Here is a 14,256-nt window from a genome sequence, read left to right on the forward strand (position 1 = left end):
AAGTCATTTTGCTGACTCTTGACATTTGTGTTTGGCAGTAGCACACATGGCTTCTATTCTAAAATGAAGACAGATTATTTCATTGGCCAAAGCAATCACATGCCTATTCTTGAGTTCGTCGGGAGAGAGATATATAATGGAATCCTCCAGGAGGGAGATAAAAATTGGCAAGCATGACTATAAACCATTATGCTTATTAAATGCCTGTAATATTTGTTAACTTTGTGAAGGTAGAAAAATATTTACTTATTTTTAAGAATCATCTCATCTTTCCTAAAATATAGTGTCTAGTTCTGCATTAAGAAAGAAAATGAACCAATAAATGAAGTTGGAATCTAGTAAGTGAATATACAACTATTGCTGCTGTGGTGAAACTCAGAGTTCTAGTAATAAATTATTAAGAAATAATAAATTATCAAGGCAATATATAAGGGGTTGTAACCTTGCATTTATATTACTGTTTAATAAAATAGCAAATAATTTAACAGCAGTTATTATTCTTTTTTTCACAATGATTTTATTTGTATTCCTCATAAAAGATCTGCAATTTTGAACTGCCAATTTTCTCCATATGATATCTTTAATAAATGTGAGATTCAATCCTTCCTGGATTGGATATCCAGAATTTAATAAATCATAACAAAGCCTACCTAATTGAAAACAGGAATGTTGGTCTAATGAATGGCTTACCCCTGCAATAGTGGCCACTGGTGTGGCTTTTGAAAAAGACCGGTTTCTGCCAGTAGGTTTTATGCTGAGTGTGGCTACAGAACCAAAGTTCCACAAAGTATAATCTAGGTTGCCTACTGGTAAGCCAAAAAACTGTGGGCTTTTTCTATGGTTTGAAATGTTCCTCAAGAAAGAATTCTTACCAAAACCAATGTTGGCTAAAATTCTTAGAAAATATGAGCACTTGTGTAACCCAGAATGCTAAACTGTAAATGGTGCTGACAGTGTCCACTTTTGCTTTTTCAAATATGGGAGATATGGAACAAAAAATGATATATTACTTAACTGTACTGCTCACATCTTTCCTCCTCTTGAATATGTGAATATTGATTTTTAAGATTTAACATTCAAATATACTCTTTATCGCATGGCAAATTCTTTAAATTTGCCTTTTATCTAACTTTTAATCTTATGAACAGCAGTGATATAGTATACTTTTAATGACATCTTTCTATTGCAGTGCTAGAAAAAAAGAGTGCTTCTAAAGAGAATATTAAGAAACGTTTTGTTCATGAACTCTCTCATCTGCCTATTTATCATTTTCCTTTTTTCTATTTTTTTTGCCATGCCCATGGTGTTCATTTACATCCCCCAAATAGATGATCTCTGAAAGATTTTAATAGGGAATATAAAAATCTTCCCATTTTTTGTTCAGTCCCTTAGTCCCATCTTCATGACATAAACTCACATGTACCTCTACTTAACATTCTATTCCTTCTTTGGGTTTCTAACCCATTTACTCATCATTTCCTGAGAGTCTTTGTATCTATCACCTGACAAATTTCTTTCTTTCTTCATGTAATAGGTGAACAAATATATCACCACAGGTTACTCATTTGAGGAATTTCCATCATGCTTATTTTTCTGGAAAATACTATGATAAATCAATTCTCTACCTTTGTCTGAGACTCAATTAATCTGCTATGGCACAATATCTCTGACTGAGATTACCTCCTGTTGAATTTGCTGTAAGGCATTATCATCTTCCAGAATCTACCTAATAAGGGCCAGATTGTTAATGAAATATATATTTGATGGGACTCTCACTCCTGAATCTTTTGAATTTTTTAAATATTGAACTTAATTGCTATCATTCCCACCATCCACTATCCTGGAAAATTATACTTTTTCTCTATTATGTATACTCAGGGTGTTGTTTCAAAGAATTATACTTTATAATTTTGCTCGAGCGGGCCTAGTAACGTCTCCATTGGAGACTTTGTTGTTACTGTGTTTGGCATATTGAATACGTCACAGGGAGCTTGCCAGGGTCTGTCGTGCGGGCGAGATACTCTCGGTAGCTTGCCGGGCTCTCCGAGAGGGGCGGAGGAATCGAACTCGGGTCGGCCATGTTGGCTGCGTGCAAGACAAACACCCTACCGCTGTGCTATCGCGGTGGTGGTGGTGGTGGTGATGATGGTGGTGGTGGTGGGTGGGTGGGTGAGGGAAACATTAATTATAGAAACACATGCTCTTAAATTCTGGCCACAGCCTGAAAGAGGACCTAAGAAATAGTAGTCTATGAGCAACAAATGGCCTATGACATGCAAGAAGCAAGAAACTATGGGATAATAAATGAGAATAATTTTGATTCACTATGTTTGTGATACTTATCTAGGAAACAATTGTTCACTAATCACTACCACTTAAGAATTCTGGCAGCTCAACTTTTACTTATCTATCCAGAGGTATTTCTCAAGATAAGCCAAAATGATACATTGTTTCACCATTTTTCATCTTCTGTCATTTTGTCCCCAAACACGTGGTTCTCATTCTTTCAATTTATATTTGCTTCCATGCATCCTCTATGTGGAATTCTATCTTCATTCACTCTACTTATCTAAATCTTACACACTCTTTAAGACTAAAGATCCATGTCTTATATAGTATTTGTTCTACATTTTCTCTTATTTCTAAGGTACATGTAGGTTATGATTCACTGTATAACAAATATATCACATACTGAAGCAAGCACAATCTAATCTTATTTTATACTGTGACAAAAATGTGAATAGAAGCATAGTCTTTCTTTCTTTCCCCAAGTTCCTTTTTAGCCTCATTTTCATATTTGCTAGTTTAATAATAAAATAACTACCAAAATACATATATACATTGTATATTTTTAATATATGATGTTCTAGAGCAGAGTTAAATTTAGCAGAAATATGGTATTATATATTAATTATTCTAAACACTCTAGCCTATATAATAAGAATTTTTTAAAATTCTATACTTCAATTTTAAAAGTAACATAGTAACATTAAAAAATTCCTATGCCCCAAGCCATATGGTCTTTCCTGGAGCTGAGAGAACACATAGAGTGCCAGGTATCTAACCTGCATTGTATGTATCAAAGCAAGCTTCTTACGTCATTTTGGCCTGCTGGTTTAAAATTTTAAAGCATAGGCCAAGTAAATTATATCTCAAAATGTTACTAAGAGTCTAGTGTCTTTGTGAAGAAGATAAGAAATTCCATTGTTTGATTGTTTATTGCATGCTATATACAACTACAAAGGAGAAAATAGATTGTCAGTTAAGTGAATATACATTTCCAATTATTATTGAAATAAAAATTAATCAAAGCACTTAGTAGATTTCAATAAAAAGGATCCTAGGAAGTTCTAGAGTTTAAAAAATCAGGCAATTAATCAAACCCAGATCAGACATACTTGGTAAAAGCATGTATGTGACTAGTTCATAAATTTTTGGATTATTTTCTGAATCTGGAATACTAAACATTGTGCTTCCATTTCCAGTACTTTGATATATATATATGTATAATACATATATATATATATATATATATATATATATATGCTATAGCACATCTGGTAGGGCATTTGCCTTGCATGCAGCCAACCCGGGTTCAATTCCTCCATCCCTCTCAGAGAGCCCAGCAAGCTACCGAGAGTATCCGCCCACATGGCAGAGCCTGGCAAACTCCCCGTGGCGTATTCGATATGCCAAAAACAGTAACAAGTCTCACAAAGGAGACTTTACTGGTGCCCACTCAAACAAATCGATGAATAATGGGAGGACAGTGCTACAGTGCTACAGAATAATGAGTATAGAAATGTATAGTTATATATTGTTATATATCATACAGTTAAAGCACTAAGCAAATGTATAGAGAAATGCAAGATACTGTTTTTTAGTTTTGAAGAAATCAAGATTTAAATATGATATTTCATTAATATAGACCTTTTATGAATGAACATTAAATTTGTTTGCTTAAAGTAAAAATCTGAGCAAGTATTTGTAAATATACAAAATAATATATCTATTTATTGGACATGCAATAGAAATAGTTCGATCCTTTTGGGAGAGATAAAATGTTCTTTTTACAAAAAGAATCCTTTAGTTTCTTTTGGAAGAACTAGAGAACATACTGTTTTCTTTCTAGATTTTAAAAATTTAATCTCTATCAATACATGTTGGGGTGAGAAATTTGACACTCTGATATCCAAAGAGAAGAGTGTAGAATGAAAGAAGAAAGGAAATAAAATTTAAAAAAAAAGACTTTGTTGCTTTGCTATTTGATAGGTGAGCATCCTTATCCTGGTAATAATCTCTCTGACATCAAAACCCAAAATCCGATTACAATGTATGTATCACAAGTTGATGATACTGTTTTACAGGAAGAGAAACACATTTTGCTGCAGAAGAATTCATTCTTCCTCATCATTTTCTTGGTTGAACTGACCACAGACTGAACCCATCACTGAAATTGTGCTGTTTCCACTTCGGTTTATTCCCTGATGTGAAATGATATCATGTTTCCGTTGTTTCTGGAGAGACTCAAGCACAAGCTAAACCTCAACATGTCATGTGGCTTTGATCTAAGCCTCTTGTATGGTTCATAAGCCTCAGACAGTGCTATTGTAAAATATTTGCAAACTCTCTATTTCTTATAAAACTGCTAAACTTTTTGCACTGACTTTGGTAATTTTTATCCTTTGACGAGTCTCTGCTTTTCCAGATGCCGAACATAAAGAGACATAATCTAAAAGGGATATATCACATATATGGAAAACCTTTCATTGAAAAAGATTCACCACCTTCTGCAGTCTCTAATTTTCCATCTTAGAAGTTATTCTGTGTGCCTGTAGTTATGACTTTTTGTTTGACCCTTTCAGTATCTCAACATGACTGACACTTGTTTAAACAATTCTAATTTTGAAATGTGATTGGTCAAAACAATTAAACAACCAAAAAATAATCCTTTTAGGTTCGAATTTCATCAAATCACTTTTAAAAAAGTCTCCCTATCTACACAAAAGTCAAATAGATGGAGGTCGATTTCATAACGCAAATGTAATTAATAGTGTGTGATTCAATTTTCTGAAACCAGATTTACAAAGAATAAATTTTTGTGGCCATTAAATTTTACTTCCTTATGATGATATTGGAATGATCAGTCAAATCCTAAGAGACATCACTGTGAGGCCCAAAACCCAAAAAGAGTGAGAGAGAGAGAGAGAGAGAGAGAGAGAGAGAGAGAGAGAGAGAGAGAGAGAGAGAGAGAGAAATATGATAAAATGGATCCACCCTGTCATTCAGGACATATTCTCTACTCATGTGGTCTATCCACACCCCAAAACCACACTCCATGATGGAAATTATCTGTTGATAATCCTCATGCATTTTTAATAGACATGTTTTTATATTTCCATTTTTCTATTCACCTTGACTAATATACATAGTAAGATAATTATTCTCTGTATTCTTTGTGGGAAAAAAACCTACATTTTTAAAAAATTTTTATTAGTGAAACACCATGAGGGTCAGTTGTAGACTTAAAAATTTTTGTGCTTGGATTTCAATTATACAATGTTCGAGTACCCATCCCTCCATCAGTGTCCATTTTCCACCACCACTGATCCCAGTATCCCTCCCATCCCCCTTCCCTCCATCCCACCCTGCCTCTGTGGCAGGGCATTCCCTTTTGTTTTCTCTCTCATTTTGGGTGCTGTGAAAACCTAAATTTTTTAAATTGACTCTCAATGATGAATAAATGAACACATGAAGGGACTTTAAGAAGATCTATGAATTTTATTTTTATTAATTTTTCATTGTTTTATGATATAATAAAATTTCAGGGCTTTAAAATCATTCTTTAAAGGGCATGAGAGTCTAATTCTCAGCACTTCTACCAGTAAGGTTCCAGTGCCATCCCACTACCAGAAAGACCATATACTTATTCGTTCCATACACCACTGTAGGATAACATTGGTTTGTCCTTTCTGCCTTGCCACAGGGAGCTGAGGTTTATTGGATTACTTCCATCACAGTGCTCTCATTCCTTTGTGTTTATTTGTAACCTCTCTTTTTGTGCTCTGTTGACTTTGTAAACATTGTTTTCCTCTTTTCCTTATGTCCTTTGTGTAGTTAATTCAGACCAATGTTCTTTTTGTATGGACACAAAAAGAGAGTTAATGCTATGCTTTAATAACTTGGGAGTTAATTGACTCTGAATGATCTTTACCTCCTGGACATCTGTTCTCTTGACTTAAGCCTCAGCTGCCCTTACTTCCTAGCACCCCAAAAGCAGGGTCCCAAAGAGCGACTGGATGGACCCCAGGGCAAGCTCTGAGCTATATGCTGCTTTGACATTGAAATGGGCCTGGCCAAAGCACCATAACACTTAACTATAAGTTAAGAGCATGGTCATGGAAAAATTCCGTCAAGATCCAAAAAGTAATAATTAGATTTGGACCCTGCTAGGGTTAGGAAAGATTAATCCAGCCTGAGCACTGTAGTCTGAGTCAGTGGCAAGATGTTCCCAGGACAGCCACCCTACAAGCTCAATGTATCTCTTACTGTGTCCATACAATATAATATTAAGAAGTAGAATTAAGATGTAATTAAGTTACTGGACTAAGGAGAATAGGAACACCCCTAGGTGGTGTTTCTGCCCTTGAGCCTGTTAGGGCATCAGGAAGGGTTTTATTATGTTGATTTTGCTACCAATAGGTGTAGCATCTACCCCAAATCCGGAGGAGTTAGAAGAAGACAAGAGTCTGCAGGGCTGCAAGATGGAGCGGGGAGAGACTAGCAAGGGGAACACAGGGGAAAAAATATACAAGTAGAATACAGGAGTAGGCACATGGAAAGAGAGCCCAAGCTGCAAGATGAAGCGTGGAGAGATGAGTAGGAGAGACAGGAAGACACGGGAATGAGGGGCAGCATGAGACTAGAATGGGGAGCTTAGTGAGACTGGAACAGGCTCGTGGGGAGAATGGAGTAAATGGAAACTGATTATCAACCAGCTTGGCCCTCGTTTCCTCCTCCATTTGCCCATGACATGGGCGGCCCCAGGTGGCGGGCGGGGGAGCTCCTGAGGCCTTCCATAGCCATCCTGGAGAATATACACACCCCTTCACCTTCCTCTCTGGTAATGTGAGTTTCCAAATTTTCACCAAGTCTAGGGGGTTAGGTCTTTTGGTGTTTGCCAGTAATTTGTTTTAATTATTCATAATTAGCTTATGAATCAAGTTGTTGTTTAATTATCTTCCAATTCATTACTTAGTATAATTATTTCAAGATTCATGAATTATGTCTTAAGGGGTATTAGTTCATCTTCTTTTAACAGAAGATTTTTATTCTGTTAAATATCTCCTATAAAGAAAAAAATTACTATAAGTCCTTTATCCATTCATATGTTGATGGGCATTTAGGGTGATTTCATGTTTTGGCACTTATGAATAATGCTATCAACACAGGAATGCAAATAACTTTTGAATTAGCCTTTTCATGTCATTTGGATAAATGCCTAAGAGTCATGTTACTGATTTATGAAATTTCCATTTTGATTTTTTTTAAAGAACTTCTACACTTTTTTGCATCATAAATTTTTACCAACAATGCATGTTTCTTTCTTCTTCTTTTGGCCAACTTTAAGGCTTAAAATGGCAGAATACATACTAAATTTAGGCAAAGTCTTGAGTTCAGTCCCCAGCATTAAATGACCACCCCACCCTGAACACCAGACTGCAGTACTGGTGTTCCCCCAGGCACCAATGGGTGTGGGCCTGGTGCCCTTCCATCCCAGTTCTGTAAGAACATATTGTACTTCCTGGACAAGCACTGAACCATCAGACCCTAATTTCCCTCCCCACTAATTCTGACCCCTATTAATTTAAAAGACTTTATTCCTCTATAGTGTTGCTAATATTGACTGTTTATAATATTTTTTGTAAGCCATTCATGGGGTTTGGAGGAGATATTGTGTTTCAGTTTTGTATTTATCTAACAAGGTAAGGTAAAGATAAAGGCTCTCCCATTGTTTATTGATTTGCTCAAGCGGGCCCAGTAACGTTTCCATTGGAGACTTTGTTGTTACTGTGTTTGGCATATCGAATACATCATGGGTAGCTTGCCAGGCTCTGCTGTGCCGGTGAGATACTCTCCGTAGCTTGCTGGGCTCTCCGAGAGGGGCGGAGGAATCGAACTCGGGTCGGCCATGTCGGCTGCGTGCAAGGCAAACGCCCTACCGCTGTGCTATTGCTCCAGCCCTAACAAGAGGGAAGTTAAATATTTTTTCATGTATACATGGGAGATTCATATAACTTCTTTGTAAAAGTGTCAATTCAAGTATTATGGCATATTTAATGGAAGTGCTTATTTACTATTGGGTAGAGTGAGTTATCTACATAATTTGAATATCACTCCCAAGTTATATGGATATTGTGCAAATATCTCCAATTGTTGGATTGAATTTTTTGTGTTTGTAGTAGGACTTTTGGGGGGGGAGTGGAGGTGGCTGTAGTTTATTCAGAGTTTTAAATCCTTCTGTTTCCCTTAGTATTGATGTAGAGCCTCTAAACAGCATTCCTGATGTTTTAGTCTAGAACATATTACCTTTGTTCACAAATATACTTTTACCATTTAAGCTATAATAGGTAAGTCTTTAATCCACTTTGTATCATTATCATTATCATTTTATTTAGTAATATTTTTGCTAAGGGGAGTTTCTCCAGTAGCAGAGTTCATGATCCAGTCTTGTTGATACTCAACTTGGCAGCTTAGGCTTGACAATTCAGTGCTAGTGTCCAGAGCTGTTGTGGTACTTAGGCCTTGCTGCACTGCGGGACCAGGGACATCTTGGTAGTAGAAGGGAGTATAAGGGAACAAAGGTACAGGGTTGTACCAGTGGAGCATGAAGTGTCAAATGTCAAACCTTGGGCCTTGTGCACAGAAGTAATGTTCTCCAGCAATTTGAACCATATCTCTGGTCCCCAGTCAGTGTATTTTGGTTGTTTAATATTTAGGGTGATTGTTGATATATAAAACTTACTAACTTCCTTTCTGTCTTTTGTGCTCTGGTTGTGTTATATATCAGTCTTTGTTGGACACCAGGGAGCACATAGGGATCTGGGGATCAAATCTGGGTCAACCAAATGCAAGGCAAGAAAGCTACCTATAGTACTATTTCTCTAGCTCCTCCTTTCCTCCACTTTGGAATAAAACTTTGCTATCTAGGAATAAAATAGCCATACTTTATAAATGGCATAGATTAAGAAGAGCAGAGAAAAATATTGAATACTCTTTTAAATTATATTGTTCCTCCCTTTCATTATGAACTACTTTCCTTTTAATTTGTTGTTATAAAAGAAAAAGATGATTAAGCTAGTAGATCTGAGTATCAGATGAATGTATACCAAAAAATCCTAAATAGCATAAACACCTGGTTAACTGATTTAACTAACTAAAAAGATCTTAAATTGACATTCCTTTAAATTTAAAATATGCACCTTCACAGTCTATTATTTCAATTTTCATGGTAAGGACAAAGTGTGCATTCTTTTTCAGTCATGGTCACGGTCCTCCCATTGTTCATCGATTTGCTCGAGTGGGCCCAGTAACGTCTCCATCATGAGACTTGTTACTGTGTTTGGCATATCAAATACATCACGGGTAGCTTGCCAGGCTCTGCCGTGCGGGCGAGATACTCTCGGTAATATTCAAGAACAAAGGTGATAAATAAATTTCTTCTTTTATAAATTAGTTTTAGAGCATGATTAAACAATCCACAAGTAAAACTTAGCTACTTAGAACACATTTTATAGTTCTGATAGTTACAGCTTTCATTTTTAACAAGTATTTTCTGTTTCTTACATAAAGTTAGATTATAATTAATATTTAAGTCATAAGAACATAAATGCATTATATTTTGTATCTCCAGAGTAATTAGAAATGCTTGTTGGTAACTATATATGAACTGTTTAGGATAATTTTAATTTCAATAATACAGATCATGTAATTTTGTCTAAGTTTTAAAATTAATTATACTATTTTTTAAGGTCTCATTGTGGATTATCATATAGTAAAAACAACCTAAGACCTATTAAGTTTGTTTTATTTCTTTTTCCTCAGTAAACCAAGTATTTTGAAATTTTATTCTTTTTGAATGTTCTAATGTATCTTCAATGCTGCATTCAAATATTTCTCTATGTTGGTATCTTTGATCTTTCCACAAAATGTATTCCTTTGCCAAAAACTCTTAATACTCCTGTCACAATTTATATGTAAAAGCTAACTAAGTAGAGCCAAGCCAGCTTTCCCAGACACTTCTATGCTTGCTTTTTTCTACATAAGAGGGGTATTCCCTAGTAAAGTGAATTATTTCTAGTAATTTACTTTGAGACAATCACTGATCCACAGAGCTAAAGATCTCCCTTCATTAGCAAGGCTTTTAAAATCTGTTAAGGTTCTTTGGAAAATATTTTAGCAAACTTTAGTTTGTGTGGTTAATACAGAGCTTCTGACATCATTGTGATATTAGGGTTCTGGTAAAGATTTAGGTTCATGGAGAACGAGAGAAATCTCTAGATTCCAGACACAAGGTAGATAATGTTCTGTGCTCCAAATCATCTCTATTTGATGTTCTCCAGCACTAGTTTAGTCACCCAATCCTGTCTTCAAAGCACACATTTATCTATGTCTATATAAAATGAATAACTATAATACACTTAGTAGCTGGAAGAAATGATTTGCAGATCATTGTAATTCCTGAACTTCAGTTTTCTTGTTATCTGACACTACCTCTGACCCCTAAGGCCTTGCTGTGATTGAAGGGATTTGCTGTAAATTGAAAGGGTGGAGAGAGTGGAAAAGTGTAGAAAAAGCTCAGTAGGTTGATTTGTCTTTCACAATCCTTTGTGTAACTGTAGCCAAGAAAATCCCTAGAGGAAGGGCGGAGATTTTTGGGCCACGGACTTTGCTGAGAACCAAATGCATCGTAATTCTTTTTGACTTTGTGGGCATGAAGGCGGGCAGCCAAACTCCTGGAGGCCCTGAAAAAGAAAGCTTTTCAGAAAGCTATTTCTCCTGGAATTACCTAAAATTAAAAAAAAAAAAGTAAGAAAGAGAAAAGAAGAAAGGAGAATTGCGTTTATTTAGTGAAAACTTTTTCACAACTGTCATTGGGAAGAGTGAAAATAGGTTGAAAATCAGCATTCATTTCACTTCTAAATCTTAGAATATTTTTATAATTCTTTTTAAAAGCAAGTACAAATGAACCTGTAAACACCTCATACTTTAGCAGTTGTTGACATAAATGCTGTCAGTTCTGACTGTCACACAGATGGCTTTTTGGTCAAGGTAGCTATTCCTCAAATTTCCTAGACCACAGTTCAAGATTTAAATAAAAAGAAGCTGATTGAGCAGGAACTGTGGGATTATTGTTATAATTACCACCACATTTGATCATGCTCATAGGCTACTCCTGACTCTGTGTCACATCTGATGACATTACGGAAACCATGTAGTTCTCAGAGATCCAACCTAGGACTACCTGCATGCTAGCCAAGTGCTCATTCCTCTATGTCATCCCTTTAATATCTTTCTTTTTAAATTTTTTTTGGGGGGTGGGGTGGGGCAGTGTTCTCACTTGGTGCTGCTAAGGGCTTACTCCTGACAGTTCTTTCCGGGATCAGTCCTGGTGGGTTCAGAAGACCATAAATATAGGGATCAAAATTTTGAGTTCAGTGAGAGTAAAGCAAGCATTCTAACTGCTCTATTACTGCTCCAGCCTCCCTGGTATCTTTCTTAACAGTGGATTATGAGGATTATATTTCCTTTTAGTTATAGTTTTCTAGTATATATAATATATATGTGCAAATTTTAATCTGGAGCAAAAACTTTACACTAGAAATATATGATTCATAATTGAATAATTAGTATTAAGAACCCCAATTAATCACTTCTCCACCTTTTAGCTAAGATCAAGTGTAGGAAAAATTCCAACTAAGTATCCACATATAATTTGAAAGACAGAAGTTCTGTTATTTTAATCTACCTTCAAGAATTATTTATTTATTTGTTTGCGTTTTGGGTTATACCTGATACAACTCTACTCCTATCTCTGTTCTAAGGAATTACTCCCATCGGTGCTCGGGAAACTAATGGGATGCTGGGAATTGAACCCAGGTTGGCCATGTGCAAGACAAACACCATACTGGCTATATTATTGCTCTGGTCCCAGAATTGATTATATTTTTATGAAATAATAAAATCTATATGATGGCCTAGAATAATAGGTAATGCAGCCCATATAAAAAATCTCTTGCATAATAACAGGGAAATTCATCTTAAATTTATGATTTTGTTTGATCTTCATAAACTCACGTACAGATTTTTTTAACCTTATAATAAGAGAATTAGTAAAATGCTGTCACTGAGACAATGTTGACTATGTCTTCAGTGAATTTCTCATGCAAGGTTTTTGCTGGAATATGAAAACCTCATGGCCCCTTACTAAACTTATGGATCAAAGACATAATAAATTCTTTTTTTTCTTTAATTTTTTTATTTTATAAGGTATTTTACAATATTTGATTACATTTAATATTCAAACACCAATCCCACCACCATTACACCTTCTCACACCAAATTTGGTATGTTCCCATCTCAAGCCCTGATCCCTGTCCCAAAGCACAACCGAAATAATTTATTTTTTATTGTTTGTTATGAAGAACCACTGAAAATGCTTACAAAAAAGTATTCATATAGGAAACAGTGTGACGATTGTTCTATTTTGGCAGGGACCATTAAGACATTCCTTAGGATATCACTAACATGTTAAAGGTAGAGTGATGTGAACTTTTATATATATATATATATATATGTATATATCCATTTGCATATGTATATATCCATTTGCATATATATTTCCCTCTATGATTTATCGCCTACTATCTGAACCCCATCAAATGTGGTATGGTACTTATGGAGAATGGGTAGGGAGTGTCTTATGATGTGTCGCATATCCACAAATATGGCTGCGCCATCCAAGAATATGTTCAATCATGCATGAGGCTCAGTCCAAGCGTGTGGAGAAGTGGCCTTGAGCATGGCGGCAGTTGGGTTCTGGATATTTTTGACTGCCAGAGCTGGGTCCCTTGGGATGGGGAGGGCTCTCACCTGCCCCCCTCTGGGGGCCCCAAGTGAAACAATCTGCCACGGAGTCCAGTGGCATGGCTATGGTAGACTTCATGTTGGCATAAAAAATTCTTGTAGATTAAAGTACATATGGTAGAATTTGCTCTAAGGTTGTTTCCATTGTATTTATAATTCAACACTTACAAGACCCAGGACATTTATAATGGGGGCCTATACAGCATAATATTGAACATTTAAAATTGTAAAGTAGAATGGAGACATCTCAAATAAGGAAAAGACTTTCCACATGACCTTGATATCTACCTAAAAACCACAAAATGTTTGTTAAAAATGATATATGTACACCTTTGGTTATTGCAGTCCTAAGTTCAAATAGCAGGATATGAAAATAACACAAATATTTAAGCAGAGGTGAATGGATCAAGATGTTATGGTATGTATACACAATGGAGTACTATGCAGCAAAGATGAAAACAGGCAGCTTGCTGTAACATGGATTGAACTGAAGGGTACCATGAAAAGTGAAATAAACCAGAGGTAGAAGGACAATGTTGTATTTTCTCACCCATTGGTGCTGCATAGAGAAAAAAATGAGAATATAGACAGAAAACCCTTTGACTTTGGACTTCAAAACTCAGTTTACTGAGTAGTGGGTGGAGAGGGGGGGTCAATGAAGAGGACTAAAAGTAACATAGCAATAGATACTATTGAGTATTTTTATGGTGATTAAAGAAGTAATTTTGTAAATATATACTCTACACTTTAACACTGTTGTAACCATGTTACATAAAATAATAAAAATACAAAGAAGGAAAATAAATTCAACATTTATGAAGTGGATTATATGAGAAGAAAATATAAACATGTGAGAATCATGTCATTGCTTAGAATTAGTAACAAGAAGCAGAAGTTTCCATGTCTTTGAAAGGTAACTAAATGCTAATTTCCAAAAAACAACTTAAAATAAGTTGAAATAAAAACTAAAACTAGTCAATAGAACCTATTTCTTTATTTTTAGACTTTAAATAAGGTACTTTTAGGCATATTTTATTTTTTTTAATTTTTTATTAGTGACAAACCATAAGGTACAGTTGTAGACTTACAAATTTTTGTGCTTGGGATTCA

Source organism: Sorex fumeus, unplaced genomic scaffold (genome assembly GCF_029834395.1).
Source record: "Sorex fumeus unplaced genomic scaffold, SorFum_2.1 ptg000014l, whole genome shotgun sequence".
In the NCBI taxonomy this organism is placed as follows: domain Eukaryota; kingdom Metazoa; phylum Chordata; class Mammalia; order Eulipotyphla; family Soricidae; genus Sorex; species Sorex fumeus.